Source organism: Galeopterus variegatus, unplaced genomic scaffold, assembly GCF_000696425.1.
Source record: "Galeopterus variegatus unplaced genomic scaffold, G_variegatus-3.0.2 Scaffold622, whole genome shotgun sequence".
Classification (NCBI taxonomy): Eukaryota; Metazoa; Chordata; class Mammalia; order Dermoptera; family Cynocephalidae; genus Galeopterus; species Galeopterus variegatus.
Genome location: NW_007726733.1, coordinates 540,301 through 550,461, shown reverse-complemented (window position 1 = coordinate 550,461; position 10,161 = coordinate 540,301). Strand labels below are relative to the sequence as shown.

The 10,161-nt window shown below is 38.0% G+C and overlaps 1 pseudogene; it reads right to left on the bottom strand.

Annotated features, from left to right (window-relative positions):
* Window positions 1–4,392: 4,392 nt before the first annotated feature.
* Window positions 4,393–9,334, bottom strand: LOC103588870 (annotated as a pseudogene).
* Between the last annotated feature and the right edge of the window lie 827 nt (window positions 9,335–10,161).

The window sequence follows — 10,161 nt, the reverse complement described above, 5'->3', positions numbered from 1 at the left end:
CACTTCTTTTGATGCCATGGAAAGGGCAGCATACTCTAAATGAGGGGAAGTAGACTTGAAATTTTGCAGTCATCACAGAAGTGATTCAGGACTGTGGAGATGGAAATGGTGGGGAATAGCACCTGGAACTAAGGAATAACGTCCAAAAACACAGCTCTAGAGGAATGTAAGATAAAACTCCCACGTTCCAACTCTATTCAAGAAGAAACTAACCCTTGAAGGTGAGTGTGAGGTACAGGTGAACACTTGTATTACAAAGAATCAAACTGTGATGAATATATGTCAGAATCAGAGCACGATGGGACAGTGATATTAGGCCAGTGGCTGGAAAACAAGAACAATCTCCAAAGGTTGGGAAATCAGTGTCACAGCTCACAGATTGGGTGAGAAGTGGGTGGGTAAGGAGAAATCTACATAATGGAATTCTACTCTGCCGTAAAAAATAATGAAATGCTACCATTCACAGCAACATGGATGGACTTAGAAGAAATTATATGAAGTGAAATAAGTCAGGCAAAGAAAGAGAAATACCACATGTTCTCACTTATTTGTGGGAGCTAAAAATAAATAAATAAATACACAAACAAATGGGGGTGTGGGGAAGAAGACACAATAATCACAATTCCTTGAGCTTGTCAAGACAAGTGAACAGATATAATGTTGATGGGTGGGAGCAGGGACAGGAAGGGGGCAGGGAGGAATTGGTAAAGGGACACGAAAATCAACTACATTGTATATTGACAAAATAAAATAAAATAAAAAATAACCAAAAGAGAGTTAGGGATGAATGGCAAGTAATAAGAGGTTAGAATTCAGGCATGGTTGGGAACAGAGCAGAACACTACAAAGGTCAAGAATCCCTACTGGCATCTGCTCTCCAGCATGGCTGGATTAGAGGGTGCCTTTGGGGACACTAACATGGGTTCCTATTATTAAAGGAGTTCTTGCCACTTCTTAGTTGACAGCAAGTGGAGGCTCGGACAGTTCAAGCTTTCCTCTATCTGGGATGACTTTACCACAGATTTTTTAAACACCTTTATTGAGAGCAAATTTGCATGCAATTAAGTGCACCTATGTTAAGTGTACATTTGATGAGTTTTGATAAATATACACACCCATGTAAGTCTACAATCAAGATATAGAACTTTTCCATCACTGCAAAAAGTTCCCTCATGTCCCTTAGAGGTAAATGACTTCTCCTCTGCACCAGGTAACCCCTGATCTTATTCCTATAACTATCAATGAGTTTTGCCTGTTCTAGAAATTTGTGTAAATGGAATCAGTCGTTATAATATTTTTTATATTTTCCAGTGCTGTTGTATGTAACTGCAGTTCAATCCCTTTTGTTATTGAATAGTTTTCCAGTGTATAAATATACCACAATATATTTATTTATTCAATTGCTAGTGGATATTTGAGTTGTTTCCAGCATGAGGCTATTATGAGCAAATTTCTATGTACATTTGATTGCAAGTCCCATTGTGAACATGTTTTTATCTCTCTTGGGTAAATGCTTAGGAATGGAATTTGTATGTCATGCAGAGGTGTATGAATAATCTTATTTTGTAAATGCCTAACTTTTGTTCAAAATGGCTGGATCATTTTTGCAACCTCATCAACAATGTATGAGTCACCATTGTTCTACATACTCACCAACACTTGGTATTATAAGTCTCTAATTTTAGACACTCTAGTGGGTATATAGTGGTATCTCATAGTTTTAACTTGCTGATGGGTATCTTTATAACAACTGGCGAATCCTAAATCTTTTGTAAAGCACCTGTTCAAATCTTTTATTCTTTTTTTATTATGTTATTTGTCTTATTATTAAGTCAGAAGTTTTGGTATATTCGATGAAGTGTGCTATAAACTTCAATCACATTACTTTAATGGTGTTTTGCAACTTTCTACATCCACACTGATTTCCTAACTACTTCTAAAAGTTACTGAGAGAAGGATATTAAAATCTCCAACTGTAATCTTTTCAGCTCTGTAAGTTTTTGCTTCATTTGCTTCATTTTGAAGCTGTTATTGAGTCTGTGCACATTTAGGATTGTTCTGCCTTCTTGATAAAATTTACCCATTATTATTATGAACTATCCTTATTTATTCCTAGAATACTTTTTGTTTAGAACTCCATTTTGTCTTATATTTATACAGCCACTATAGCTGTATTATAATTATAATCATTATAATTAGCATAGTATGGCTCAAAAAACACAAAAAAAACCCCAGAAATCTTTTACTTCAAACTGGTCCAACTAAGTGGATGGAATTGACTTCATCCTATCTTCTCCCCTCCTTCCATGTACATGGAACTGGAACCATATCAGACAGTGAGCATTCATGTACACTTTGCCTTTCCTACTGAACGCAAATGAACTTCTCTGAACCAAGAGAGACAAATGAAGTTTTACAAGATACAGGCACTTTATGTTCCCAGTTTTAAAAATAAGCCAGCATGACACTTCTGATCAAGATCGCATAATAGACAGTACCCAGTGTCACCCTTTCCCACAATTAACCAATTTACGACTATTAAAAAGCAGCAAACTGCCAAGCTGGTGCTGCTAGGTCTCAGGGGAAGAGGAAGAGAGACCTATGGAGTTCGTGAAGGCAGGAAAAGTCACAAGAAAGGACCGTTCTGACCGTGTCAAGCCCTGGCCATTTCAAGTCTGGCCCTGGTGAGCATACAGAGCAAGAGCTGGAAAAAACAATATCTGTGCCTTTTGTATGAAGTTGCTAGGAGGCAACAAGAGAGAAGAGGGCCTTGTTGGCCCCCAAGCCAGCAAGACCAATAAAAGTGTTCCTGTGGACCCACATAGGAGCAAGGGGCCACAGACAACTGAAAAAAGGAACCACTCAGCGGCCAGTGAGTCACCACAAAGGACCAGTGCATGGCCCATCCAATGGGAAGTGTTTGGAGTGTGGGCAGTGGGGGAGATGGGCCCCCTGGGGGAACACTGGGCCACAGCATAGACAGCTGACCTCCCCTCCAATCAGCACAGGCACACTCAGCAGAGACTGGTCAGGAATATAGAACTGCAGGGGTGCAGTTTGCTGAAAAGACCCAGGCCCAGACCAGAGTTTTCACACAACCCAGGTGTATCAGACCTCATAAGACCTGGAAGTGGTTACAAGATCAATAACTAAAACTTGCGCCACACAAAAAGCCTTCCCCAGAGAATCAGCAGCAAAGCAGCAATTTAGCTCAACCACAGGGCTCAAGTGCTGGTTCCCACAGGAAGTTCCCCCATTTTAGAAGTAACCAAAGGACAAAAAATTAGTTCCAGTACAGAGCTTAAGTGGTGGACATAGCAAACAATCCAATGCAGAACTGGAAGAAAAAAAGAAAAACCCACAGTTCAGAGACAAAGTTAATTATCAGAATATCAGTAAAAGTCTAACACCACTAAAGAACACCTATAAAACCTAGAAGGAAGCCCCTCAGGCTCCCAAGATGGGGGGGGAGGTCTGAACCTCAGCTACAACCCCCCAAGATCTGCAGCCAGCCCAGTGACAACCACCAGGCCACCACCAGAATAGCCCCAGGCTCCCAAGCCAGGATGGAAGGATGCCAAGGGCCTCAGCCACGCCCCCTAACATCCACATCAAGCCCAGCAACCACCAGGCGATCACCAGAAGCACCCTCAATGTCTGCATCCAGCCCAGTGATGACCACCAAGCTGCCAGTGGAAGCACTGGGTTGGGGGACACCAAGGGCCTCTGTCATGCCTCCCTGAGGTCCACATCCAGCCAAGCCACAACCAAGCCACCACTGGAAGCCCCCTGGGCTCCTCTGCTGGAACAAGGGAGGTCCCATGGGCCTCAGTCATGCCCTCCCACTTAGTCATCCTCCCATCCGATCCCTCTCCCCCTTCCTCTCTCCCTGTCCCCCAACTGCTCCACAACAACATCTTAGAATGTAAAGTAATAATAATAATAATTTATTAATTAATTTTTTAAAAATAAGCCAAGTGAAAAATATTTAATAAAATTAACTGGAGCAGAGAAAGCTTTAGGACTTCTACCATTGGTTCTCGTGACTTATTCTCAATGAAAACAGACAGAATTGAGCAAGTTAAACAAATGAAAAAAGTTTAATGGGGGTTAATGGTAATATTAATAAAAAAGAAATCCAATTTACTACAATCGGAGAAAAATGACCATTTGAATCCAACTTAAAGATATGCCAATAATGTGCATTAAATCTCTGTTCCTATGTAGCTGAGTAACATCTGAAAGCTTTGCAAGAGTGTGTGGTTAGTGAGAAAAGCAAAAGGTGTTCTTATTCCACAGTATCTGATTAAAAAAACAAAGCAAATGATACTTTAAAATAAATAGTTCATCACTTTCATGAATATATACATGTACAGTCCCCTTCTTGGAGATTTAGCTATCTAAAAGTGGCATGTCACTATCCTGAGAGGCAGGACCAAGTTCATATAAATAAAACAACATGGCTTCACTAGATTCAGCTTCAGTCAATGGCTCCAGGTGAACAAGCTTATTTTGGGATGATTCTGGGTACAGGCTGCTATCCAGAAGCTCATAAACTTCTATGGGATTATCTGGTTTGGATTTAGATTTTCTTCCTTCTTCTGAAACTGCATGAACGACACTGTTCTTGGTAATTTCTAATCTTTTATTCTCAGATTTTGTATTATTGATGTAATCTGTGGGATTCATCTGCACAGAACTAGTGAAAAGATCAACCAGGAGATCCGGGTCTATGCTAAACTGTCTTTCTGACAGCATGGCTCAGAAGTCCTCTAAACTGCAATTGATACTGTCAAGATAATCCTCAGCTCAACCTTTCCCAAAAGATTAATGTCATCATTCAAAATGGAGTCCATCATGGTCACAGGATCTTCTGTGATCAGACTGGATGAGCCATTTAGCTGGACAGCACTAGACATGAAAAGGCTGGTACCATCACTGCCTGAACTTAGGGATTCTCTGTCTGATTCACTCTGATCACCACTTTGCATACTCATCTTCATTGGGGTCTCCAACAATGACAATATCAGGGTACTAGCTACAGTTGGAAGGATCAGATATAACATAGTCATTAGTTTCTGGAATAACTGGGATACTTTCTTCATCTGCATTATTGTCACTAATGTCGTACATAATGATGTCATCTGAAATCTGCTCCCCTGGCTTTAAACCTTCAGTTTTACTGTGTGGAACTTTATGATGGTGATTATCAGCTGGTTCTTTGACAGTATGTTGAAACAAGTTCTTTTGGGGTCCATTAGGGTTTAGAAGCAGAGGTCTTTTCCAGTTTGAATTCACAAGTTGGTTGTTCTGAACCAATGTAACAGAAAGTGGACAATCTTTCAAATAACCTGTTTTTGTTGTGCATGCTTTGTGCTTAATTCTGACACCTCCTTCCAAAGGGACTCGTTCTCACTTTTTAATTCAGAAAGCCTGGACTCAATAGTTTCTTGTTTTATTTGAAACTTCTAAGCACTACTTAAAATTTTTGTTAAATCTTCCTGAAAATTTTTATTTTCTTCTGGTTTTGAAGATGAAAACTTCCTTCTAATGTTCTCCAGCAAGTCATCCCAGTCTTGTTTGAAGTAAGGATACTGAAATTCAACAGAACCATCTCTTTCCTGCATTACAGTTACAGAGTCAATATGTACTACTCTACAGAAACCATATATATTCAGTTGCTTCACAATGCTTGCCATGTCATTGTGCTTGAAGTACTTGGGAAATTTTTCTTTCACAAAGCTTTGTTCATCCAAGACCAGAAAACTTCAGCCATTAGTTTCAGAGGCTAGGAAGTTCAAAGTCCAGGAAACACATCTGGTGAAGGTCTTCTTTGGTGGTGGCTTTACAGCGCTGTGGGGGTCTCACATGACAGAAAATGGCAGTACAGAGAGAGTGTATACCTAAAATATATACAATAAAATTTATTATTTAAAAATAAAAAGGTTTCTTATAGACAGCTTATATTTGGATCTTGCTTTACATCCAGTCTGACAATCTCTGCCTTTTAATTGGTGCATTTAGTCCATTTACATTTATTGTAATTATTGTTATGATTGGATTTAAGTCTATCATCTTGCTATATATTTTCTATTTGTTTCATCTATTCTTTCTTTTTATTTGTAATAGTTGCTCTATAATTAACAATATGCATATTTAATCACAGTCTAATTTCAAATAAAATTATGCCACCTCATATAATGGAAAAATCTTGTAAGATAATATTTTCATTTCCTCATATTGCTTTTTGTTACATAGTCATACATTTTACTTGTACATATGTTGTAAATCCCACAATACATCGCTGTTGCTGTTTTTTTTATTTGAAAGAACCAAGTGTCTTTTAAAGAAATGAAAAAATAGATGTAAGCATTTTATGTTACCCACATATTTACTTTTTCTGGCCATATTTATTTCTCTATGTAGATCTATTTTACATCAGCATCACTCTTTTTTCACCCTAAAGAACTTCCTCTAACATTTCTTGTCATGAAGTTGGTGAGAAAAAATTCTATTAGCTTTGAGTGTCTTTATTTCCCTGTCATTTTAGAAAGATATTATCACTGTAGAATTTTAGATTGGCAGTGGGGTGTTTTGTTTGTTTTTTGTGTTCTTTTAGAAATTTAAAATTACCATTCCATTGTCTTCTGGCTTGCATTGTTTCTGGTAAGAAATTATCAAATTTTTAGAATCTTTATTTCGCTATATCTAATATGATCTTTATTCTATTTTCAATATTTTCTTTTATTGGTTTTTAGCTATTTGGTTTTTATCAGTCTTTCTATAGATTTCTCTGGGTTTATCCTGTTTGTCCTGTTGAGTTTCTCAGATCATTGGGTTAACATTTTTCAGCTAATTTTAAATATTTTAGCCATTATATCTTCAAATGCTTTTCCTTTTTTTTTTTTTTAAAGAATTAATTTTTTAGAGCAGTTTTAGGTTCACAGCAAAATTGAGATGTATGTACAGAGATTTGCATTTACCCCTTGCCTCCACATATACAGAGTTCATTAGCAACACCGCCCACCAGAGTGGTGCATTTGCTACAATTGATGGACCTGTATTGATACACCATAATCATCCAAAGTCCATAGTTTCCATTAGGGTTCACTCTTGGTGTTATACATTCTACTGGTTTGGACAAATGTATAATGATGGATATTCATCTTTATATTATTACAGAGTATTTTTTGCTGCCTAAAAAGTTCTCTGTGCTCTGTAAACATGTTATTAAATCTTCAGTTTCTTTTCTGTGATTTTATCTTGTCTTTTCCTTACTAAAGGATATGACTATTTTCTTAAAAGATATTAATATCGGGCCAGCCCGGTGGCACACTGCTACAGTGCACCGCTTGGGAAGCGCGGCAGCGCTCCCGCCGAGGGTTTGGATCCCACGTACAGACCGGCCGCTCACTGGCTGAGCGAGGTGCAGGAGCAACACCGAGGGTTGCGATCCCGTTGCCGGTCCCGGTCCAGTACGGGCGTGACACTGAGGGTTGCGATCCGTTGCCGGTCACGAAAAAAGACAAAAAGAGAGAAAAAAAAAAAAGATATTAATATCATCTTTCAACTTTATTTTTATAAATGAAACTCCAGAAACTTTATGTAAAATTGCTTTTGAAATTTTACACAAATTCTCTTTGTTTTTCCAATTTTGTTTATATTTATTTTTGTGTGGTATAGTGTGTTGTTTCTATACATGCATATTCCGCACAATGATTCACTTAGGGTATATAAATACATAGCACAGTTTAGTACCTGTTAGTTCACCCCTTCTTTTCACCCTGAACCCCACCCCTCCCAACTGCTGGTAACCATTATTCTACTCTCTACTTCTATGAGAGACCATGTGGTATTTGCCTTTCTATGCCTGACTTATTTTGATTTCTTGCTATTTATTTTTAGTATGTCTCATAAGTTTTTATTTTATGGTTACCATAAACTTACAAAAAAAATATTAGAGTTATAATAGATTATTTTAGGCTAATAACAACTTAACTTTCATATATAAGAAAAAGAAAGAATCAAAGCCAACTCTATGATTTGACATCATTCCCCCCCACACACACACACACACAGAGTTTTTGACATTTTGTTGTTTCAAGCTACATCTTTTAATATTGCCTATCTTTTATACAGTTGTTGTATTTGTTGTTGTCTTATTAGGTCTGTTCTTTAGTCTTCATGCTAAAGATAGAAGTGGTTTATTCACCACCACCACCACCTCCACTTATGACACTGGAGTATTCCAAGGTTGTCTGCGAACTTACTTTTACTAATGAGTTATCTACCTTTAAATGTTTTCTTGATGCTCCTTAGCATCATCTTTCAGATTAAGAACTCCCTTTAGCTTTTCTTGTAAGATAGGTCTAATGTCGTGAATTCCCTTAGCTTTAGTTTGTCTGGGAAAGACTTTATTTCTCCTTCATATTTGAAAGGTAGTTTTTCTGGATAGAGAATTCTTGGCTGACAGTTTTTTTCCTTCAGCACTCTGAATATATCATCCCATTCTCTTCTGGTCTGTAGGATTTCTACTGAGAAATTCAATGAGAGATTATTGGGGCTCCTTTGAACATTATGTGTTTCTTTTCTCTAACTACTTTCAGTATCCTTTCTTTGTCTTTGGTTTTCGATAATTTGGTTATGATGTGCCGTGGGGTGTTCCTCTTTGGATTGAATTTGATTGGCGACCTCTGAACTTCCTGTACCTGGAAGCTGTCATCTTTCTCTGGAGTTGAGAAATTTTTAGTCATTATTCCCTTGAATATGCTTTCTAAATCTCTTCCTTTGTCTTCTCTTTTGGGCATGCCAATTTTGAGGAGATTATTTCATTTGAGGAAGTCCTATATTTGCTTTATTTCTGTTTCACTTTTCTTATTCTTTTTTCTTTTTGCTCCCCTGACTTGATAATTTCGTATGTTTTATCTTCGAGCTCACTGATTCTTTCCTCCGTTTGATTAAGTCTGCTGTTGGAGCTTTCTATCAAGTTTTTCGATTCAGCTAAGTATTCTTTTTTTTTTTTTTTTTTTTTTTGCAGCTGGCTGGTATGGGAATCCAAACCCTTGACCTTGGTTATATAACAGCACGTTCTAACCAACTTAGCTAACTGGCCAGTCCCTCAGACAATGTATCCTATATTTCTAGAATTTCTTTTTAGCTTTTTTAAATTGATTAAATTCCTTTGTCAAGTTTCTCATCCTTCCCCTGGATTGCTTTCCAGACATCATTTAATTTTCTATCTGTATTTCCTTGTGACTCCTTGAACATACTTACAAAGAGTTATCCTGAATTCTCTGTCAGACATTTCATGCATATGCTGTTCCTCTATGTCCATTGCTGGTGCTTGGTTTATTTCCTTTGATGGTGTCATATTTCTCTGTTCTTTTTCAATCTTTGTGTCTTTACATTGATGCCTGGGCATTTGAGAAGACTGCTACCTCTTCTAGGTTTTACAGGTGTTCTTTGGTGGTGTTAGATCTTTACGGGTTAATATCAGAGCTTTATCTATGATATGTGGGTGTTTTGTTTGTTTGTTTTTCCATTTCTGTGTTGAATGATTGTCTACCACCACTGCTTAAAATATGTGGGTGTTTTGTTTGTTTGTTTTTCCATTTCTGTGTTGAATGATTGTCTACCACCACCGCTTAAACTCTGAACTGGAACTAATTTGTTGTCCTTTGGTTAATTCCAAAATTGTGGGAACTTCCTGTGGGGACCAGCATTTGAACCCTTTGGTTGAGCTAGATGCCTGCTTTGCCATTGATTCTCTAGGGAAGGCTTTCTGTGTGGCTCAGGTTTTAATTGTTGGCCTTTTAATTACTTCTGGGTCTTGTAAGGTCAGATATGCCTGGGCTATCTTTCCAGAAAACTGTGGCCCCTACAGTTCTATCTCCCTGACCAGTCTCCACTGAGGGGGACTGTGCTGATTGGAAGGCAAATTTGCTACCCACACTGCACCCTAATATTTCCACAGTGGGCCAGCTTCACCCCACACTCCAAATGCTTCTCATAGGGTGTGTTGTGCACCAGCCCCTCTTGATGACCATTTCTGTTGTTTATAACAAAATACCAGGAAATAGGTATTTAGTTACCTAAAGTAGGTGATTTGTAGGGAAACAAAATTTATTGCTTACAGTTTCAGAGGCTAGGAAGTCCAAGTCT